General features: G+C 44.0%; 1 long non-coding RNA gene across 2 annotated transcripts; it reads right to left on the bottom strand.

Moving 5' to 3' along the window:
* Window positions 1–4,777: 4,777 nt before the first annotated feature.
* LOC129656573 (uncharacterized) lies at window positions 4,778–8,201 on the bottom strand. 2 transcript variants are annotated; one of them, XR_008716395.1, is made up of 2 exons: window positions 6,898–8,201; window positions 4,778–5,605 (listed from the first exon to the last, which is right to left on the bottom strand). It is a non-coding gene; the product is annotated as an uncharacterized LOC129656573 (long non-coding RNA). The 2 variants fall into 2 exon arrangements; XR_008716396.1 differs by lacking the exon at window positions 6,898–8,201 and adding an exon at window positions 6,284–6,473.
* Between the last annotated feature and the right edge of the window lie 6,858 nt (window positions 8,202–15,059).

Genomic DNA, 15,059 nt, shown 5'->3' with positions numbered 1-15,059 from the left:
CCTTGCTCTCAGGGAACTCTTTTGCTGCCTCTCAGGCTAGGTCTTGGGTACTCTGGGGCCTTGCACATTCTGGGGATGCAGCTAGACATGTGCTCATGATCCCTCCCAAGAATTTTATATCACTTTTCACCCAGAGCCACAGAGGATGGAGCTAATATCTGTGACTGAAAGGGCTCACAAGCTTTTCTATGATTAGAACTTGCCCAGCATCCAGGAAAGTCACAAAAGATTAGGACTACACAAGAGGTTAATTATCATCTAGTTTAATTCCCTCCACCCCCACTCCTCTCATTTTAGAGCTGAGGAAATGCCTAGAGATGCCAGCTGACATGTTTAAAGTCACCCAATAAGTAACAGGACAGTTATAGGATCCATAAGAAAGTATCACAGTCCCCATCCACCTAGGACAGGACCATTATCTCACCCAATCAGGATCAAATGCAACATGAGGTAGGTCTAATGTGATACGTGCCTGCCCCAGAGAACAAATAGTGTGAACTAGACTGCATAGTTCTATCTTCCACCTAATAGTACCTGGGGCTGGAAACATCACTATGTGTGCCCTCTGCAGTAAAATATTCCTTATACTTAAGGCATAACAGTTTGCTCCATCACCAACAATAAACCCACATTTGTAGGAAATGGCAGGGGGAGGTGAAGTGAAAGTTAGCTAGAACTCACATCCTCCCACTTCTTTAGTGTAAATATTCACTGTGTTTACATGTTGGCAGAAAAATGGTCAAGAAACCACAATTCATCTGGCTGACCCCAACAGCACCTTAACCATCAATGCAAAGTCAATATCTGGTCTCAACCTCTTTTCAATTTGGCACCAATTGATGGAAAGGCTCTGGTGTTTTCGAAGTTACATGCAAGGAAGAGGCTGCCATGGAAAGTACATGGAAACTGTACATGGAAGAAAGGCTGGAAAGTCAAGGGAACCTGGGGAAGTCTGGTTTCTGTTTTGTTGTCTGCCTACACTGGAATCAGCCAAGTTTCTGATGATGGATTAGGGCTGCAAACCTCAGCCATGTGGCCGCCGATGCCCTATTCCATGCACTCTGCCTCACAGTACCCCCACCCATGCCCCTGGAAAAACACATAACCTCCCTAAAGAACTATTAACATCCCCCTTTTTCACCACCATCAAGCTTTGCCCCTTTCCACCCTCAGAATCCTGCTGGAAACTTGCCTTCTCCAGAAAATTCTCTCTGACTAAACTGCCTACCATCCCTGAGCAAACTTTTAGGCATACTCCCTACAATGGGTTGAGTGATTCTTTAATATGAGCATTTCATCTTCTGATTTCAGTGATTAAAGTAGGTCTAAGTTGGCTTAAAGCTCAACATTCAGAAAACAAAGATCATGGCATCCGGTCCCACCACTTCATGGGAAATAGATGGGGAAACAGTGGAAACAGTGTCAGACTTTATTTTTCTGGGCTCCAAAATCACTGCAGATGGTGACTGCAGCCATGAAATTAAAAGACGCTTACTCCTTGGAAGGAAAGTTATGACCAACCTAGATAGCATATTCAAAAGCAGAGACATTACTTTGCCAACAAAGGTCCATCTAGTCAAGGCTATGGTTTTTCCTGTGGTCATGTATGGATGTGAGAGTTGGACTGTGAAGAAGGCTGAACGCCAAAGAATTGACGCTTTTGAACTGTGGTGTTGGAGAAGACTCTTGAGAGTCCCTTGGACTGCAAGGAGATCCAACCAGTCCATTCTGAAGGAGATCAGCCCTGGGATTTCTTTGGAAGGAATGATGCTCAAGCTAAAACTCCAGTCCTTTGGCCACCTCATGCGAAGAGTTGACTCATTGGAAAAGACTCTGATGCTGGGAGGGATTGGGGGCAGGAGGAGAAGGGGACGACAGAGGATGAGATGGCTGGATGGCATCACTGACTCAATGGACGTGAGTCTCAGTGAACTCCGGGAGTTGGTGATGGAGAGGGAAGCCTGGCATGCTGCGATTCATGGGGTCGCAGAGAGTCGGACACGACTGAGCGACTGATCTGATCTGATCTTTACTTCTTTAGTGAGCTTTTGCTTATGTTGTCCCCATCACTTTCCCAGTTCTTCCAGGTGGGAAGAACTGCTTCCCCCATGAGGTGCTGATTATATAGGTACCAGGAAAAAGCAGGCAGGTCAGTACTCCAGAGCCGCTGCTTCCTGTTAGGGCTGAGCTGGCCTCAGAATGCTGCTTTGTTGCAGGCTAAGAGAGCTTGACAAGATAGGTCTGGAAAAGGTCTGGAGAGGCATCTTAAAGAGCCCACCAGGGCAGGCGTATGTGGTTGCTATGGTTACCAGGCGCTCTGGCAGTCTATCCACCTCCTCCTAACAAGGCAATCCTTCTCTGTGAAGCAACAAAGAGAAGACACTTAGAGACTCAAACCCAATTCTCCCCAAGAGCTGGAAGAGCAGTGACTAACACATCAGTCCACTTGTCAAAATGCCAACAGCAAAGTTAGGGGTCACCAAGGCCGTGAGGGGAACACACGTGGAAAGCTGCTTCATGAACATTCGTTCAGATTAGAATGAGATTAAACACTGAAGTCAGAGCCAATGTTCCCTGCCCTCTCTGAGTTTTGCTCTGTTTTGCTTGGCTTCTGTTTTCTCTCGAACCAGAACTAACACCACATCTGTCTGTATGGTTTTAATGTTCCTGGCAGCCAAGCAAATGGACACAAACAGGGCTGGGGCAGTGGGGAAATAATTGGGCTGGGACTCAGTAAGGACAGTTTCCTCTTTCTACCTGAGCCTCAGACTATGATTTTCCAGACTCCAGATGGTGATCATGGTTGTTAAAAAGCAAGCATTATCCCTGTTAATGAGGATAATAAAACTGAACAATTCATGAGCACTGACAACATATGGAGCCCCCTACAAAACACAGATTTACCCAGCATTATCAGGAAATGAGGTTTTCCACATCAGTGAATTTTCTGGAAAATTAGGGCTTACCTTTTTAGTGTCAATATTTTTTCCTGAAGATATTAAGCATTTGGAATAGAAATATGTGTCAGATATGTAATGTACTTTCCTATCTTGCACACACCATTTTATCTTATGTCTCCTTATGAACGTGCACTGAAGGACAGGAGGGAGGGTTCTTCATCCACTGCATATTTGGGTCTTTATCTGGACAGCCTACTTCTCCTTGACTTAGATTCAGCTGTACACAGGTTTCTCTGCGGGCTACCATAAGCTCCTTATGGGGAAACCAGGGCTTTTTATCCTTGATCTTATATCCCCTACAACCTTGCCACACAAAATGTGCTCCCCAGAAGAGCATGTTAGCACCACCTGAGAGGGGATTAGAAATGCAGACTCTCTGACCCCATCCCAGGCCTGATGGATGAATTCGATTCTGAATTTTAACAAGATCCTCAAGTGATTCATATGCACATTAGAACTTGAGAAGTATCCTCCGGCTGTGCTTGCCAGCCTGTCCCTAACCAGTTATATCATCCTCAGCTCAGAGTGCCTATTAGAAACATAGGACATGGGGCCTGGTTCAGACCCCAGAATCAGATTTTCTGGGGAGTGAAACCCAGAAATCTATTTGTATCTCATTCTAAGGGTAATTCTGATATGTACCAATAATAGGAGTATCCAGCCCTATGGTTTGCTCATAGAAAATACTGGATAAGTTGGTTTTTCTTTTTAAACTCACTTTACTTCACCTTTTAGTAAACGAAGCAAATCCAGGAAGGTTTGCATTGCCTTGTAAAGGGTTGCCTCACAACCGAATCATCATTTCTGAAGGGAAAGAAACCATGGCTTCACTCATATACCTGACGTTCGGCCATGACCCACGATCAATAGTCCAACATCACTAGGGACACAAGCCTCAGTGTAAGGACGCCTGCCCAAGTTTCCCTAAGAGAAGTACTTCTTTGGCTCCTTCACTCCCTCCTGAGGTTCGGGGAATTTGAGGTTGAGTGGGAGCCCTTCTTCTTTTTCTTTCTTTTTTTTTTTTTTTGTTTCCCATTTTTTAAAATTTATTTTTCATTGAAGGCTAATTGCTTTACAGAATTTTGCTGTTTTCTGTCAAACCTCAACATGAATCAGCCATAGGTATACATATATCCCTTCCCTTCTGAACCTGCCTCTCATCCCCCTCCCCATCCCACTCCTCTACGTTGATACAGAGCGCCGTTTGAGTTTCCTGAGACATACAGCAAATTCCCCTTGGCTTATCTATTTTCCATATGGTAGTCTAAGTTTCCAGGTTACTCTTTCCATACGTCTCACCCTCTCCTCCCCTCTCCCAATGTCCATAAGTCTGTTATCTATGTCTGTTTCTCCGTTGTTGCTCTGTAAGTAAATTCTTCAGTACCATTTTTCTAGATTCCGTATATATGTGTTAGAATACCCGCCCCGAGCCCGCGCTGTGGCCGTCCGTGCTCAGCAGCGCCCCCTCTGGTAGCTGGCCCTCCAGGCTTTGGTCCGGCAGAGCCTCTGCGCTCCGAGGCGCTCCGAGACCGGCTGCTGGTACATAGCTCCGTAAGAACTATTGCTATTGCCCCCTGCCTTCCCTTCTCTCGCCAGCCTGTGCCGCTTCTCGGCCTCCCGCTTCCTTCCGCGGGAAGCGTGGAGTCTGGCGGGGAATGTGGCCAACCTGAGGCGGGAATGGCATGTAGATACGCCCCCTGAGCTGAACGGCTAGGCAGTGGACCTCCGCTCCCCATTCCAAACCGCAGCTCAGAAACTCCGCTCCACGCGAGAATCCGCCCCTCGAGGGGCACACAATGTGGCCCAGCGCACCATCGATCTTCAAAATAAATCTTTATTAAATTGAATAGAATGCCTGCTTTGTTTTCACGATTATCCTGTCTCCTGCGCAAGCAAGCTGGCAGGTGTTAGTCCTTTCTAAGCAGATAACAAGCCCATTTCTACGTTTCTAACTTGGCGGTTAATATCTCTGGTATTACCATGTGAAAAAAAGACAGACACAAAAAGCCAGATAGTGTATGATTGAATTTACGTGAAATGTCCCAAATAGACAAATCCATAGAGACAGAAAGTAAATTAGCAATTGCCAGAGACTAAAGGGAGGGGGGAAGTGGGGCGTGACTGTTAGTAGGTATGGGGTTTCTTTGGGGAGTGATGAAAATAAAAGAATTAAATAGCAGTGATGATTACACAATCTTGTGAATATACTAAAACCACTGGTTGTAAATATAAGATGGAGATGTGAATTATATCAATTTTTGAAAGATCTCGGACTTTGGACTCAGTCCATCTGAGTTTGAATCTGGCCCCTGCCACATCGGCACAAGTTAATTTATCTCTTTGAGATCCAGTAGCACGGTCTGGGGAGAAGGCAATGGCACCCCACTCCAGTACTCTTGCCTAGAAAATCCCATGGACGGAGGAGCCTGGTAGGCTGCAGTCCATGGGGTCGCTGGAGTCCCACACGACTGGGCAACTTCACTTTCACTTTTCCCTTTCATGCATTGGAGAAGGAGATGCAGCCCACTCCAGTGTTCTTGCCTGGAGAATCCCAGGGACCGGGGAGCCTGGTGGGCTGCCCTCTGTGGGGTCGCACAGAGTCGGACACAACTGAAGCGACTTAGCAGCAGCAGCAGCAGCACAGTCTGGAAAGAGAATGATCAAAGTTCCCATGTTATAGGCTTGCTGTGAGATTTAAATAGGACAGTCTTTGAAAAAATGCCTGGTACATCAAAAGTGCTAATGAATGTTTACTGCTGACATTAAATCCAACAATTCTCAAATTTAAGATGCATAAACATTACCTGGAGAGCTTGATAACCCCTTACATCTTCAGATTTATAAGCCTGGAGTTTGGCTTTAGAATCAGCATTTTTAATAAGCTTACCATTCTGATACAAATGGTCTGAGAATGACACTAAGAGAAATACTTCTACACTTTCATAAAATGGAAGAATTGATAAATCATATTTTTAAGAAGTACATGTTAGCTTCCCAGTTGGAGATAGAAAACTGGAAAAAAATATTGCTCATACCCTCACACCAAAAAAAAAAAAAAGTTGGACAATCTACAAATCCACAAGTTCTCTTGAACCCAGCAGAGAGCTGAAACCGAAGAGAAACCAACTAACACAAAATTTACATAAACTACAGGCACCTCCCCAGAGAGACAAACATGAGCACTCTGTAATCTGGACCAAATGTCAGTAGACCCAGATAAGAATAATTCAACTAAAACTTTTAACACATTGCTAAAGGCTGAGTTTAGGCTGGCAAGAAATGTAGAACCGCTGGAGACACAGACAAAGGATAATTATACACACTCTCACAGGCTTTTCTCCAAAGACCTTGCCAGGTACACCCAAGAAAGATTAAAGCAAGACAAGAATCTGAAATAGCATCCCATGTGCTGCAGGCTGTCAAAGTGGCTCAGATGGTAAAGCATCTGCCTATACTGTAGGAGACCCAAGTTCGAGTCCTAGGTCAGAAAGATCCCCTGGAGAAGGGAATGACAACCCACTCCAGTATTCCTGTCTGGAAAATTCCATGGACAGAGGAACCTGGCGGGCTACAGTCCATAGGATCGCAAGAGTCTGACGCGTCTGAGTGACTAACACACACACGTGCTGCAGGCTTGGGAGAAAGGGTTGCGGGCACCATGGGAAACACGTGAAGCTCCACCTGGATCCTTAACCTATTTCTCCTACAGAATACAAAGCCTTAAAATACTGGCGAAAGGGCAAAAAGTCCTGTCACTCTTAGCGCGTGGTGAAAAAGCCACTGCAGCTGGGAGAAGGGGTGTGGCGAGGACAGAACCAATTTTCTAGCCATAGCAGGAAGCAAGAACACATGCTGGGCCCAGACCTGCAGCTGAGGGTAAAGGATGACCACTGAGAAAGCACCACCCTCAAGACCCAGAGACACGCTGTCTGCTTACAGCTGAGACTTAATCAGGATACAGAGCGTGCTTTCTGCTGTTCCAAACCACCGGGTAACCAGCGATCTTAGTCTACCACTGAGAGAAGTGCGAAAGCACAGGGAGAGGCCCCACTAAAGCACAGTGCAGAGGGAACACCTGAAGCTGAGGGCAGAGCAGACACGGGCAGCAAGCCTCCCAGCACACCAGATCCCCACCCTAAATCAAGCTACACTAGAGGTACGGGAAAACTCTGGTACTGCAGGTGACCAGCACAACATCCAGACTGGTTCACCTTTTAAGTAGGCTGACTCAGTTCCCCACATTAAATGCTTAGAAAAAGAAAAGGAACGTGTGTGTGCTCAGTTGTGTCTGACTCTTTGCGACCCCATGGACTGTAGCTCCCCAGGCTCCTCTGTCCGTGGAATTTTCCAGGCAAGAATTATTGGAGCAAGTTGCCATGGTGTTGGAGAAGACTCTTGAGAGTCCCTTGGACTGCAAGGAGATCCAACCAGTCCATTCTAAAGGAGACCAGCCCTGGGATTTCTTTGGAAGGAATGCGCTAAAGCTGAAACTCCAGTACTTTGGCCACCTCATGCGAAGAGTTGACTCATTGGAAAAGACTCTGAGGCTGGGAGTCCTAGGTTGGAAAGATCCCCTGGAGAAGGGAATGGCAACCCACTCCAGTATTCCTATCTGGAAAATTCCATGGGCAGAGGAACTAGAGTGCTGCAATTCATGGGGTCGCAAAGAGTCGGACATGACTGAGAGACCGAACTGAACTGAACTCCAGAATATCCTCCTGACCCAGGGATCAAACCCACATCTCTTGTGTCTCCTGCATTGGCAGGTGGATTCTTTACCACCGCACTACCTGGGAAGCCTAAGAAAAGGCATGCCCATTTCTAAATGTAACAACTGTTTAACTCAGTCTCTACCATCCTACACAAGATGTCTGGATTTCATCAAAAAATTACAAGGCATTCACAGACACAAGAAAATGAAAAACATTGTTAAGAGGCAAAGCAATCAACCAAATCAGATTGTTACTGTCACAGCTACACTCAGCTATGACACAAATGTCAGAATTATCAAACGGGGAATTTAAAACAACTATGTTCATTATTAAACATATTAAACTATTGAAAGGCTCTAGTGGAAAAGCTGGGAAGTATACATGATGAGATGAGCAATTTCTATAAAGAGAGAAAAACTGTAAGGAAGAATCAAATGGAAATGCTAGATATGGAAAACACAATAGCACAGATAAATGCCTCAACAGGCTCATAAACAGACTTTACATAATCAAGGAAAGAATAAGTGAATTTGAAGATAGGTCAATAGAAAAAACAAAAGCTGAAATCCAAGAGAAAAAAAAATGGGTTAAAAACAAAAAAACAGAATAGAGCACCTAAGAACTGTGAGACAGTATCAGTAATTGTATGTAATTTAAATCCCAGAAGGAGAAGAAGGCTTCAGCAAGACGTGAACTGTGAACTTCCAGATGTTCAAGCTGGATTTAGAAAAGGCAGAGGAACCAGAGACCAAATTGCCAACATCCGTTGGATCATTGAAAAAGCAAAAGAACTCCAGAAAAACATCTCCATCTGCTTTATTGACTATGTCAAAGTCTTTGACTATGTGGATCACAACAAACTGTGGAAAATTCTTCAAGAGATGGGAATACCAGACCACCTTATCTGCCTCCTGAGAAATCTGTATGCAGGTCAAGAAGCAACAGTTAGAACTGGACATGGAACAACAGACTGGTTCCAAATAGGGAAAGGAGTACGTCAAGGCTATATATTGTCACCCTGCTTATTTAACTTAAATGAAGAGTACATCATGCAAAATGCCAGGCTGGATGAAGCACAAGCTGGAATCAAGATTCCTGGGGAAATATCAATAACCTCAGATATGCAGATGACACCATCCTTATGGCAGAAAGCAAAGAACTAACGAGCCTCTTGATGAAAGTGGAAGAGGAGAGTGAAAAAGTTGGCTTCAAACTCAACATTCAGAAAACTAAAATCATGGCATCCAGTCCCATCACTTCATGGCAAATAGATGGGAAACAGTGGAAACAGTGAAAGACTTTATTTAGGGGGGCTCCAAAATCACTGCAGATGGTGACTGCAGCCATGAAATTAAAAGATGCTTACTCCTTGGAAGAAAAGTTATGACCAACCTAGACAGCATATTAAAAAGCAGAGACATTACTTTGCCAACAAAGGTCCATCTAGTCAAGGCTATGGTTTTTCCAGTGGTCATGTATGGATGTGAGAGTTGGACTGTAAAGAAAGCTGAGCGCCAAAGAATTGATGCCTTTGAACTGTGGTCTTGGAGAAGACTCTTGAGAGTCCCTTTGACTACAAGGAGATCCAACCAATCCATCCTAAAGGAAATCAGTCCTGAATATTCATTGGAAGGACTGACGCTGAAGCTGAAACTCCAATACTTTGGCCACCTGATGTGAAGAGCTGACTCATCTGAAAAGACCCTGATGCTGGGAAAGATTGAAGGTGGGAGGAGAAGGGGACGACAGAAGATGAGATGGTTGGATGGCATCACCGACTCAATGGATATGAGTTTGAGCAAGCTCCGGAGTTGGTGGTGGACAGGGAAGCCTGACATGCTGTAGTCCCTGGAGTTGCAAAGAGTCAGACACAAATGAGTGACTAAATTGACTGAACTGAACTGAAGGAGAAGAGAAAGCAAGGCAGAAAAATATTTTAAGAAACAATACATTAAAATTTATCTTCATTTATTCCATTTTCAGCCATTTTCTTCATTTCTTTGAATAGACCCAAGACTCTATCTGTTATCATTTTAACTGATACCAAAAGAACTTCCTTTAACATTTCTTATAGGTCTACAATTTCCTTGGATAGCATTACAGGCTTTTCTCTTCCATCTTCTTTCGCCCCGTATCTTCTATTACCCAAAACATACCTCCTAGTCTCCTTGCAAGCTTATCTATGCTATCTATGGTCCATTCCTTTGGATTTTACTAAGTGTTTATCAATCTCTCCTTTTCTCTACAGAGCTAAACTACATTTCCCAGCCTTGCTTGCTGTTAGGTTTGGCCATGTGCCTGAGTTCTGGCCAATATGAGTAAGAAATAAATTTTTATTATTCTCCATCACTAAGATTTAAGAGTATTTAGGCACAGCATTCAGGTTGATTATATTCTTTGCAGCCAAAGATGGAGAAGCTCTATACAGTCAGCAAAACAAGACCAGCAGCTGACTGTGGCTCAGATCATGAACTCCTTATTGCCAAATCCAGACTCAAATTGAAGAAAGTAGGGAAAACTATTAGACCATTCAGGTATGACCTAAATCAAATCCCTTATGATTATAGAGTGGAAGTGAGAAATAGACTTAATGGACTAGATCTGATAGACAGAGTGCCTGATGAACTATGGACAGAGGTTCGTGACATTGTACAGGAGACAGGAATCAACACCATCCCCAAGAAAAAGAAATGTAAAAAAAGCAAAATGGCTGTCTGAGGAGGCCTTACAAACAGCTGTGAAAAGAAGAGAAGTAAAAGCAAAGGAGAAAAAGAAAGATATCCCATTTGAATGTAGAGTTCCAAACAATAGCAAGGAGAGATAAGAAAGCCTTCCTCAGTGATCAGTGCAAAGAAATAGAGGAAAACAACAGAATGGAAAAGACTAGAGATCTCTTCAAGAAAATTAGAGATGCCAAGGGAACATTTCATGCAAAGATAGGCTCAATAAAGGACAGAAATGGTATGGACCTAACAGAAGCAGAAGATATTAAGAAGAGGTGGCAAGAATACACAGAAGAACTGTACAAAAAAATCTTCATGACCAAGATAATCATGATGGTGTGATCACTCACATAGAGCCAGACATTCTGGGATGTGAAGTCAAGTGGGCCTTAGAAAGCATCACTACGAATAAAGCTAGTGGAGGTGATGGAATTCCAGTTGAGCTAGTTCAAATCCTGAAAGATGATGCTGTGAAAGTGCTGCACTCAGTATGCCAGTAAATTTGGAAAACTCAGCAGTGGCCACAGGATTGGAAAAGGTCAGTTTTCATTCCAATCCCAAAGAAAGGCAATGCCAAAGAATGCTCAAAGTACCACACAATTGCACTCATCTCACATGCTAGTAAAGTGATGCTCAAAATTCTCCAAGCCAGGCTTCAGCAATACATGAACTGTGAACTTCCAAATGTTCAAGCTGATTTTAGAAAAGGCAGAGGAACCAGAGATCAAATTGCCAACATATGCTGGATCATGGAAAAAGCAAGAGAGTTCCAGAAAAACATCTATTTCTGCTTTATTGACTATGCCAAAGCCTTTGACTGTGTGGATCACAATAAACTGTGGAAAATTCTGAAAGAGATGGGAATATCAGACCACCTAACCTACCTCTTGAGAAACCTGTATGCAGGTCAGGAAGTAACAGTTATAATGGGACATGGAACAACAGACTGGTTCCAAATAGGAAATGGAGTACTCCAAGGCTGTATATTGTACCCTGCTTATTTAACTTATATCCAGAATACATCATGAGAAATGCTGGGCTCGATGAAGTACAATCTGGAATCAAGATTGCCAGGGGAAATATCAATAACCTCAAATGTACAGATGACACCACCCTTATGGCAGAAAGTGAAGAAGAACTAAAGAGCCTCTTGATGAAAGTGAAAGAAGAGAGTGAAAAAGTTGGCTTAAAGCTCAACATTCAGAAAACTAAGATCATGGCATCTGGTCCCATCACTTCATGGGAAATAGATGGGGAAACAGTAGAAACAGTGGCTGACTTTATTTTTCTGGGCCCCAAAATCACTGCAGATGGTGATTACAGCCATGAAATTAAAAGACGCTTATTCCTTGGAAGAAAAGTTATGACCAACTTAGACAGCATATTAAAAAGTAGAGACATTACTTTGTCAACAGAGGTCCATTTAGTCAAGGCTATGATTTTCCAGTGGTCATGTATGGATGTGAGAGTTGGGCTATAAAGAAAGCTGAGCACTGAAGAATTGATGCTTTTGAACTGTGGTGTTGGAGAAGACTCTTGAGAGTCTCTTGGAGTTCAAGGAGATCCAACCAGTCCATCCTAAAGGAGATCAGTCCTGGGTGTTCATTGGAAGGACTGATGCTGAAGCTGAAACTCCAATACTCTAGCCACCTGATACGAAGAGCTGACTCATTTGAAAAGACCCTGATGCTGGAAAAGATTGAAGGCAGGAGGAGAAGGGGACAACAGAGGATGAGATGGTTGGATGGCATCACCAACTCAATGGACGTGGGTTTGGGTGGACTCCTTGAGTTGATGATGGACAGGGAGGCCTGGCTTGCTGCGGTTCATGAGGTCACAAAGAGTCGGACACGACTGAGCGACTGAACTGAACTGAGGCACAGCATTTAGCCTACCCTGACAAATACACTAAGTATCTACCTAGTCAAAAGTAAACTAATTTTTAGATAATCAGTGAATTCCTTGGAATATGTTTTATGGGAAAATATATTTTGTACAACTGCTGGCAATTTCAGAAAAAAGGCTATAAGAATAAATAGGTAAAATTTTATGTATTCTCTAACTCATACAACATTGAGAGCCACATATGTTACTTTACCAATATCTACCTCTTGGGAGCTCCTGGCAAAACTCCTGGGATGTGCTCTTAATTAAGCATGGTATAGTACAATGGAAAGTGCCTTGTATTTGTAATAGGAAGACCAATATTCCAGCTTCTGAGATGCTACTGATCAGTCATGTGGCCTCAGGAAACGTTTTACCTCTTTGATGTCCATTTATTTTTTTTTTAATCTATAAAGGGGGGATAATAGTACCAATCTTCAAGGGTAAAGGATTACACTGTAAGGATTAAGCAAAGCAATATCTGTGTGGTAGATTGCTGTAATCTCACCAATGCTTTTCCCTTCCCTGTATCTATACCTTTTGCCAGATGACTCTATTACTACAACTCCTCCAACAAAAGGAGTGAAGTGCATTTCCCCATACTTGACACTGAATTCAGCCATGTGACTTCCTTTCACCAGTATCGGAACCCTAGCGCACTTCTGCCTACTCTTGTGCTTCTTGCGTCAGCTCTTCCATCACCACGAGAACACACCTGGGTTAGCTTGAAGGAAGACAGGAGAAGTGGGTCAGATCTGAGTTATCCAAGTCTTCACAGCAGAGGTCATTCTAGGTCAACTGACAGCCAGCTGATCTCTGGCTATATGACCAATATAGCCGGACAAGATCAGCAGAGCCGCCTAGCAAACCTCCAGACATGTGAGCCGTAAATGCTTATTGTTGTACACCACTGGGAGGTCACAGTTGTTTGTTACACAGCATCACTGTGGCAGCAGGTAACCAACAGAGTATGAAATTAGGCTCCTACAAACTGTAAACTACTGCACAGATGAAAATTATGTAAGTTCATGGGCGAAAACATATATATATATGGGGCTTCCCCAATGGCTCAGCAGTAAGGAATCTGCCTGCAATGTAGGAGCTGCAGAAGATGCGGGTTCGATCCCTGGATTGGGATGATCCCCTGGAGGGCACAGCAACCCACCCCAGTATTCTTGCCTGGAGAATCTCATGGACAGAGGAGCCTGGCAGGCTATAGTCCAAAGGGTCGCACAGAGTTGGACACAACGGAAGTGATTTAGTATGCACAGTTCAGTTCAGTCGCTCAGTCGTGTCCGACTCTTTGCAACCCCATGAATCGCAGCACGCCAGGCCTCCCTGTCTATCACCAACTCCCGGAGTTCACTCAGACTCACGTCCATCGAGTCAATGATGCCATCCAGCCATCTCATCCTACGTCGTCCCCTTCTCCTCCTTCAGAGGAGACTCCTCAGATGGAGACTCCTCCATCAGAGTCTTTTCCAATGAGTCAACTCTTCGCATGAGGTGGCCAAAGTATGCACAGCACATATATAAATACATACGTACATATATATATATAGTGGAGTCTTGCCCCAAAGCCACAGGTGTGAGACCTTGTACCAAGGCCACAGAAGCAGAGTCCAGAACCAAGGTCACCTCCAAAGGTGACTGAGCCCCTTTGTAACTGTTGCCAAAAGCCCCCTGATCATCACCAGCAGACTTTCTGACCCCAAATTAGGCAAAAATGCCCACTCCAGTAGTCACCCTATAGCACCCTAGAAAGTGAAGTCACTCAGTCGTGTCCAACTCTTTGTGACCCCATGGACTATAGCCTACCAGGTTCCTCCATCCATGGGATTTTCCAGGCAAGAGTACTGGAGCCCCAACCAATCACCTAATGCTACCCTTCCAGCAGGAATTTTCTTTGTTTCAGGGTTATAAAAATTGGCTACTAACCCACGTAAAGCATCAACTCTTCCTGTTCTGTGAGAAAGTTGACCCACTGCTTGCAGCGTCCTATAACAGAGATAATAGTATTCTTTGTTCTTAATAAACTCACTCCCTTCTGAAATGCTGTGTCTGGAAATTCTTTTCCAACTCGAGTTTGGACTGCCCCAACATATATATATATATATATATATATATATACACACACACACACACACACACACACATATCTCCAAGGACTCCCTTGGTCTATGAGCTATTAGAGCCTGTGAAGAAATTTCATTGAGTCCTGATTCAGAGTCATGAGATCAAAGTCTGAGTAGGGCAGAACCTTGAAAGTGAAAGTGTTAATCACTCAGTTGTGTCCCACTCCTTGTGACCCCATGGACTGTAGCCCACCAGGCTCCTCTGTCCATGAAATTCTCCAGACAAGAATATTGGAATGGGTTGCCATTTCCTTCTTGAGGGGATCTTCCTGACCCAGGGATCGAACCCAGGTCTCTTGCACTGCAGGTAGATTCTTAACCCTCTGAGCCACCAGGGAAGACAGAACCTTGAAAATGGTCTAATCTACCCTCTACCTGTGTACATAGACTCCTGTTTTCTCAGCCACATTGATTCTCTTTTGTACATACTACACGCAGGTTTGTTCCTTCTAGCACTTTTATGCTCTGACAGTTATAAAAACTTCACCTTTAAATCTTGCCCTCTCTCTAGAAGTCCCTGTGTTAGACAAGCCAGGAGGCTGGGTCCAGTTCCATTCTTCTCAATTCACCATTTCTCTGCCTTGGCCTCTGTTGGTTATGCTCTGATTATGCTGTGAGTTACAATTTTTTCAGATGCCTTCAACA

This window comes from Bubalus kerabau, chromosome 6 (genome assembly GCF_029407905.1).
Source record: "Bubalus kerabau isolate K-KA32 ecotype Philippines breed swamp buffalo chromosome 6, PCC_UOA_SB_1v2, whole genome shotgun sequence".
In the NCBI taxonomy this organism is placed as follows: Eukaryota; Metazoa; Chordata; class Mammalia; order Artiodactyla; family Bovidae; genus Bubalus; species Bubalus kerabau.
The sequence above is the reverse complement of the archived record's forward strand: the minus strand, read 5'-3'. Positions and strand labels throughout refer to the sequence as shown.